At 40.5% G+C, this 8,483-nt stretch overlaps 1 long non-coding RNA gene across 1 annotated transcript; it reads left to right on the top strand.

The window, feature by feature from the left end:
* The first annotated feature begins 4,292 nt into the window (after nt 1-4,292).
* LOC140466514 (uncharacterized) lies at nt 4,293-6,759 on the top strand. The gene is made up of 3 exons (XR_011955216.1): nt 4,293-4,346; nt 5,526-5,670; nt 6,693-6,759. It is a non-coding gene; the product is annotated as an uncharacterized lncRNA (long non-coding RNA).
* The last annotated feature ends 1,724 nt before the right edge of the window (nt 6,760-8,483 follow it).

The following is an 8,483-nucleotide window of genomic DNA, read 5'->3' as shown; positions in this document are numbered from 1 at the left end:
GATGCAGCCATCGATGTAACCATGAAAAAGTTCGGGGACAATACCTGTGAAAATGCTGAAGCGGGAATATTCGATATGACCGGCAAATAGACAGGCATAGCTGGGATGCATCCAGGTACCCATGGCTGGGTAACTATCACAGTCAAGATCAGGTACAATGTTTCCATAACAAACGACGTCATTGAATTTCTGACTTGCACCAGGGCCTGTGTGCTGTAATATTTTCCAGAAAGTACTAACTGGACACATTCATGCAAATTAGAAACTGCGGAATGAAAGAGCATTGAGAAACAAGGAAATAAATAGACACCTTGGACCGTTGTGAAACAAATGACGTGTAGTTATTTTTATGCAAATCTAAAGTTACCTAACTGATGGACTGCCGTTGTTTCGTAGTGTGAAAAGGTCGCTGAGCACAGTCTTCATAAGAAAATAATGAAATAGTCAGAGATTATGCGACAACTGTAGCAGGTTTACTAATTCTTCTTTTTTTTCAGTTGTCAAAACTAGCAGAAGTAGATTAATGTGGAATGGCAAAAGGAAGAAAGTCGATCTTCGTTGATGGAGGAGCTCAGGATTTTCCTACATACTTGCTCTGTAAATATTGGATTTACTTTTCTTATCTTGGCAGAATATTGAGAGAACGAGAACAATTGCCTCTTGATATGGAATTCAGAACTGAGGGATTTTACAAAACACATACAAGAACACATTCGAGTAAAATACAGGAAAGTGAAAGATCTCGTAGATTGTCTATTTGTTCAGAACGTCTAAAATTGTGGAACTCCTGAACAGAAGGCAAAAATCAACACACTGATGTCTTGGCACTGAGAAACACTGGGAATGCATTGCGCTGTGAAACGGTCATTTTATTTCAATCAAAATTCATTATGTCACCAACAAAGAATTATTGGAAGGTTAAATTGCACTTCAGGGGTGGAGTGTAGAGGACCCAGGCTACATTGAAAGCGCATTTCCTGAACTTGGGGTGACCCTAATACTGACACACATTCTTAAACTTAAACTGTCGCTAAATCTAATAGAGACTGTGAAAGTATACAGACCGGGATCAGACAGTGAAATTGATGTACATCCTGAAATGAATAGATTCACTTAAACTAATGTTCGTTCTTAATCTAATAAGAAATTTGAAAAAGAATCTGCCTGATATTGTTAATGAAACTGTTGTTGAAACTAACAAATCTCCTACATTTAATAAATACTGTTAAACCGACAGAGTCAGTGACACATTTCTTGAAACTAACGCAGGTCCCAAAACAGAAAATAAGACAGAAGCTGAAAGTAATGAAAATCTTGTAAAGTTGCACTTCATGAATATGATACAGACGCTAAAATTGAAACACTGAAAACAATAACCACTCTGAAAGCAGGGAAACGAAAGAAGGTCAATGTCTATTAATAAGGGAGATCAGAATTTAATGATTGTCATGTTCCGTAAATACTGGGATTTGGTGTATTTTTGATTGCATAATATTGAGAGAAATTGTGATTTGATATGTTATTCAGAAACAAAGGACTGCATAAAACACTGGACGTTGCAAATAAAATGCAAATAAATGCAGAGAGTGAATGAGCTGCTGGAGAAGCTGCTTTTTCAGAACATGTAAGATTGTGAAACTCCAGAAAAGTAGGCAAATTCCAATAGACGGACTGCTCTGCATTGTGTACCAATGGAAACACAAAGCTTCGTTAAGTTCTGATTTTATTTCAATGCAGACTTACTGTGTACTAAACGAAGAGATTTTGTAATTCCAAATTGTACTTTAGATGTGGAGTGGTTCGAGGAGTGAGGCTAAACTGACAGTACATTACCTGAGCGTATTCTAAAGTAATACTCATCACTCATCAGGAACCAATGCAGACGAGACGAAAACAGACAGTGAAATTGATATAGACTATGAAATGGACATATACCCTGAAAGTAATGCAAATCCTTAAACGAATGCTAAACCTGAATCGCATACGGTGCCTGAAATTAATGAAGAGCCTTAATCGAAAACAAAATCTGAAAATGATATCGACCTTTGGAATTATTACGGATCCTGACACTCTTTTTAAAAAAAATGAACCTGATACTTCGATTGATTCGAATAGCGACTGAAAATTGCAACGTAAGTGACACAGGTCTCGAAACTAATACACATCCGAAAACAGAAACTTATTCAAAAATTGAAGGTGATGTAAACTCTGCAATAATTCGGTCCATGAAAGTAATGCAGATCATATAACTGAAACTGATACATACGTTGAAAACAATAAACACTCTGAAAGCCTTGTATGGAAAACAGACCGTGAAACTGCTATGGTACTTGAATCAAATTTACACTTTAAACGAGAAAACAACCCCTTACGCTGATGCACATTTTAATCAATTACACATCCAAATGCAGACACTGAAACACATACAGACCAGAAAGTAATACGTTTCTGAATCTAATGCATGTTCAGACACTAATGTCGACCCTTTAAAAATATTACAGACCCTAAACCTGACACAGACTCAGAATTAATTCCTGCTCTGAAAATTGATACAAAGCCTGAAGACAATGCAGTCTTTTCAACGAAAGCACAACTTGCACTTAATATAAACTGCAAAAATGATAACGACCGTACTTCAGACAGGCGCTAAAACTTACAGGGTCTGAGTCGAGGACAAAGCCTGAAATTTATACCATCCTGAAATTAATATATATCCGGTTAGTAATGTATTTTCTGAACATTTGAATGGTCTTGAAATGGACAGGCTCTCTGTCCCTATTTTACATCTTGACACGATTAGTGGTGTTAAGCTTATGCAGACGCTATCACTTTTAGGGAACCTAATCGTATTAGAGGATCCGATATTGATGAAGAACATGTCAGAGTTTACTGGTGAACATGGAACTAAAAGTCATGTTGTCTTGTACGACATCTTAGATTCAGCTTGCAGTGTTTGTCAGCCTTGTCGGGCCCCTATTTTCCAAACGCAGCAAGTGCTCAAGTCTGCTGCCCTATGTACTGGACGTTGCAAGTGCCGGATTAGCGGCCATGCAAATTCAGGAAGTCTGGACGGTGCCAGCAACAGCATGGTCATGTTCTCTGCCAATTCTCATTTTCCTGCATCATTTGTGTGAGGGTGTGGATGTGTGGCTGTAGTCAAATGAAGGGAACAGAAGGACCAAGTACAACCAAACAACACATTCCAACGCCAGGAAAGATGTGTCATTGTTCTCTTTCTGTATGCTATTTCATGGAAAATATTTAATTTGCATTGAAGTTGCCACACTTTAAATCATTGATTTTGCAGCCAACCAGCACTTTACTCAGAGTCTTGTGACGATGTGGCGTGAGTTGTTGTGCAACTGGCACAATGCATAGCAGAGGTTTGATGGGACCAAAAAGGTAGCAGCTAAACTGGAATACCCCGCAGCGAAACACACTTCAAAAGAGACAGGTAAGCGGAATGAACTAAAGGAAGACGCTAACAAGCTCATAAAGCTGTCACTTATACTCACTTGTTTCGGTGATGGGAGAACTGCTTATCCTCTACCGATTGAAGTCTTTGCAATTGGAGTTGTTCTCAAAGATTACCAAGTAATGATACAGTAAAAGGAGCTGGTTCATTGTTTAGAACATAGCATTCAAGTCAGTTGAGGTTCTGGTAATTGTGATGTTCGGACTACAATTCCCTTGCAGTAACTTTTACTTGTACACATGAGTTGGAAGTTGTAAGGACGTGTCCAGATAGATGCTCTCATGTGAGAGAGGTGCTTCTAATTCTAATGGGCGGCACGGTGGCACAGTGGTTAGCACTGCTGCCTCACAGCAGCAGGGTCCCGGGTTCGATTCCCGCCTCAGGTGACTGTCTGTTTGGAGTTTGCACATTCTCCCCGTGTCTGCGTGGGTTTTCTCCAGGTGCACCGGTTTCCTCCCACAGTCCAAAGATGTGCAGGTCAGGGTGAATTGGCCATGTTAAATTGCCTTTAGTGTTAGGTTAGGGGTATGGGTGGACTTGTTGGACCGAATGGTCTGTTTCCACACTGTAAGTAATCTAATCTAATTCTCTTGATGATAATAATGATGAAGAGAGTTCGATCGCACCCTGTCTGTGGTCGTTCCGGTGGAACACAGACGTACATCTCATTTTTACTGCAGTTGCCACAGTGAATGGAACATGGTTTGAAGCCACACTGTCATACTAATTCGTATTCAAGGACGACCAATCTTTAACTTATCTCCCATAATGTTGCTCTTTATTGACACTTTCTAATGGTAATTCTCTGTTCCTATTAACAGATTATCACACAGTGGCATGAGGACTCTACTGCTGATTCTCGGTTTGATGTGTAAGTTTCTGAACACTCATTCAAACTTCACTCTGTTTAATTGTTTTAATCATGCATAAACATTACCCATGGTGCATTTGTGACATTTTAAAAATAGCTATTGTATTTACAGTGCTTATAGGAGATACTCTTACGGAAAAAAGAAACTATTATGTAATATACTGAATGGGCACTACTCTGTCAAATTGTCTCCCTTGTTATTAAGTATTGGCATAAAATTTATGATTATTTCGGGAAGAGCACTATAGTATCCATTATACTACACTAGACTCCAACAAAATGCTTAAGAAGAAGAGGAAGCCAACTGGCACGTCGTGACTCTGCTGTGTCTCAGAATATGTCCTTTGCCACGAATCAATTTTCTGCAATCAGTTCATAACCCTTCACCTCCACCCTTCACCTCACCTGTTCTGATACGCATCCAATTTCATCTCATAGAGCGGATTGCCGCTGTCTCCATTAGACTCTTAGGCAAAAGTTCCTGATAACAATAGCTGCGGAGAACAATGTATCTGCATTTCAGAATATCATTAATTGACCTTATAAAGGTTTATAAAATTCAGAGGGGCATGGAGAGGATAAATGGACAAAGTCGTTTTTCCTGGGTTGGGGGAGTCCACAACGAGAGAGCAGAGATTTAGGGTGTGAAGGGAAAGTTATAAAAGGGACCTAAGTGGTGGAACGTGTACGTAAATAGCAGCCAGAGGAAGTAGTGGAGGCTGGTACGATTGCAAAATTTAAAAGGCATTTGGAAGTGTATATGAATAGGAATGATTTGGGGGAATATGTGCTGGGAAATGGGACTAGATTGGGTTGGGGTAACTGGTCGACATCGACGGGTTGGACCAAATGGTCTGTTTCCGTGCTGTAATTTCTATGACTCAATGACTCAAGCAACTGGTTTCTTGTTTTCAATATTTTTGTCAATACGATCACTTTGTCTCGTAATCGACACTGTCAAAACCACTCGTGACTTTCAATGTTTTTTTGTTCAAAACTTCACTCAACCACTACTTCGCAAATGACTACAATTGAAATTTCAGTCGTTCCAGATTACTGTGTCACTCGTCCCTGCTAATATCAATTATAGTTTTGATGCTTCTGGCAGCTCATGTCGCTATGTAAAATTCACTGTTCTTTACAACATAATATTAATCAGTTTTTTTTTGTGACCCTCAGTCCCAGACTGCAAAATCGCCGATCCATGTGTGAACCACACAGTCTTGGACCCGACCAGGAGGAACATTGAATTGGGTGTAAAAGAATGCTTACACCGAGATGAGTGTGGCAAAAATCTCCAACAGGGATGGTACAGGTTTAGTAGGTAAAGAGTGAACTTTCTTGGAACGTTAGTATAATTGTAAAAGGCGGGGTGATGGCTCAGTGTTTGCACTGTCAATGGTTTCATTGTCCTAGGGACCAGTGTAAAGCTATGAGAGAATTAGTGGGAGTTAAACAAAAACATCTGTAATTCCGGAATACTAAACATATCTCCCTCGTTGTTGAAACTGAAAACATCATGTTTCGCAAAGAGAGAAACATAAATGTATTTTAGGGAAGGACCTGTGATATTTTTTCTAAAATTAGAAGCAAACTCGTTCATAATCATGTGTAACTCTGTTTTAAACATTTATCACACCACAATTGAAATGCAGCACACATTTCCTGTCTCCATAGCCATCAGTTAATTTACAGAAAGAGCACGGTCCACAGTTTGGTGCTCCGCTTTAGGAGCACAACATTTTGTTTTGGTCTTGATGTTCTTCTGCTTGTGCAAACGAGGGACACCTACTCTGGTATTCACGTCCTTCCATTAATTTAACCAAGAGAACTGTGTTCTCTTTCAAAGTGATCCAACCAAGCATGAATGAGACAATCGCTGTGAGGGTTAATCATGAATCTAATGGAGAATTCTGAACAGACTCCTCTATCAAGGGAATGATTTGAATGTTCAGCTCACGACCACAAGGACGGGTATTGTCTTCAACTTTGGTTACGTGTTTAATGGAATAAAGCTCGTAAAACACTTGAGGATAAACCAGGATAGATTAATGTTGATGAGAGGATATCGATAGGTCGTGCTTGAAAGTTCGTGTATGTGTAAATAATTGAAAAAGAAAAACAGTGGAAAGAGTGTCCACTTTCTATGCAGTAAATCCTCTGTACAATCTTGCAAAGACCTGAACCTGAGCCAAGGGCTAACAGTATATATTCGGGCAGGAGGGAAATATTTCATTCAGAGTGTATGTTTTCGAAAGGGGCACGGTTTTTGGAAACTCGGGCATTTTACCAGTCAGGTAATACATGTGATCAGATCAGGAGCTGACTCTGTAATTTTTATTTCAGTTCTGGTGAATGGATGATTCCAGAGAATGCTATCCCAATTGATCACTGCTGCACAAGGAGTACAGGCTGGCTAAATGGTATAACCAACTCTTCATCTGCCATATTTTATTCTACAGTACGCACTGTTCATTTGATCTTTTATTCATTACCGATTAAAACAAAATGAATTGCAGGTCGCCATCCCTCCGTGAGTGAAGGGGAGGTAACCAGGACTATCTGTTTTAATTGGAATAATAATAACTGCTCCTCCAGCCAATACATCACCATCAAGAAATGTTCCACTTTCTTTGTGTATGAGTTGAAGCCGACACCATTCTGTAATGCTGGATATTGTGCAGGTACGTCATAAGTAATTTACCACCCACAGTGTGGTTCTGAGATTTCACGCGTTTCCTTTTGGAATGTGACAAGCACCCCTTATTCGGTAATGAGAAAGCAAGAATGAGATGAGATACTATGTGGTCCTGTTCCTAAATTCTGGAAAACATAATGTGCTCTCCATGTCACTCACTCTCTACCTCCATGGGAGCGTACAGTTATAGAGGAGACCAAGTGTCCGGTTGTGTGTTTGCTCGCTGAGCTGGTGGGTCTACAGCCACTTGAACCAGAGGGGTATATCTATACTTTTTGGAAAATCTGCTGGTGCTATTCGGTGGGGTTAAACGAACTCACCAGGAGAATGGGAACCTGAGGTGAAGTTCCAATGCACAGAAGGATGAGAGTAGGGAGGACATGGACAGAATTTCATGGTCACAGGAATGGGCTGGCAGGTAGCAAACTGGTTTGAAGTGAGTCTTCTTCAAAATCAGAAGTATCCGAAATAAGGTAGCTGAGCTTGCAGCATGGATAGGTACCTGGGACTTCAATGCTGTGGCTATTTGTGGACAGAGCAGGAGGAGGAATGGATGTTGTAAATTCCAGGGTTTAGATTTTCGATTCAGAACAGGGAAGGAAGTAAAATAGGGTGTGTGGAAGTGTGGCCTTGTTAGTCAAGACAAGTACAATGGTGGTTGAAAGAACTTCTAACGAGGACTCGTCTATTGATATAGCATGGGCTGTGGTGAGAAACAAGAGAGGAGAGGTCACACTGCTAGGAGGTTTTTTATAGGCCTCCGCAGATTTCCTCCGGGATTAGATTAGATTCCCTACAGTGTGGAAACAGGCTCTTCGGCCGAACCAGTCCACACCGACCCTCAGAAGATTGCGCAGACAGACCCATTCTTCTTTGATAATTGACCTAACACTTTGGGGCAATTCAGCATTGCAAATTCAATCTGACCAACACATCGTTGTACTTTGGGAGAAAACTTGAACACCCGGAGGAAACCCATGCAGACACAGGTAAATTGTGCAAACTCAACTCAGACAGTCACCCGAGGCTGTAATTGAACCTGAGATCCTGGTGCTTGGAGGCAGCAGTGCTAACTACTGAGCCACCCTGGCGCCCCTAATGTGGAAGAGAGTTTCGGCAAAACGATTCTGGGTAGAAGTGAAATGTACAGCGTGGTCATTATGGGGTCTTTTAATTCCACAGCATTCACGAGAAATGTTATATTTCGAGTATGTCGGATGGATTAGTTTTCCTACAATGTGTGCAGGCAGGTTTTCTGACACTGTATGACGAAGAACCGATAAGAGTGACGTCAATAGTGGATCTAATACTTGGTAATGGACCAGGCCAGGTGTTTGATTTAGTATCAGGTGAGCACTTTGGAAAGCGACCATAATTAGGTTTCGATTAGTTCAGCGACGAAGATGGATAGAACATGCCACAGGCATGAGACATAGATG

The sequence above is a fragment of the Chiloscyllium punctatum genome, chromosome 43 (assembly GCF_047496795.1).
Source record: "Chiloscyllium punctatum isolate Juve2018m chromosome 43, sChiPun1.3, whole genome shotgun sequence".
NCBI classification, from domain to species: domain Eukaryota; kingdom Metazoa; phylum Chordata; class Chondrichthyes; order Orectolobiformes; family Hemiscylliidae; genus Chiloscyllium; species Chiloscyllium punctatum.
This window is presented reverse-complemented; position numbering and strand designations above follow the sequence as displayed.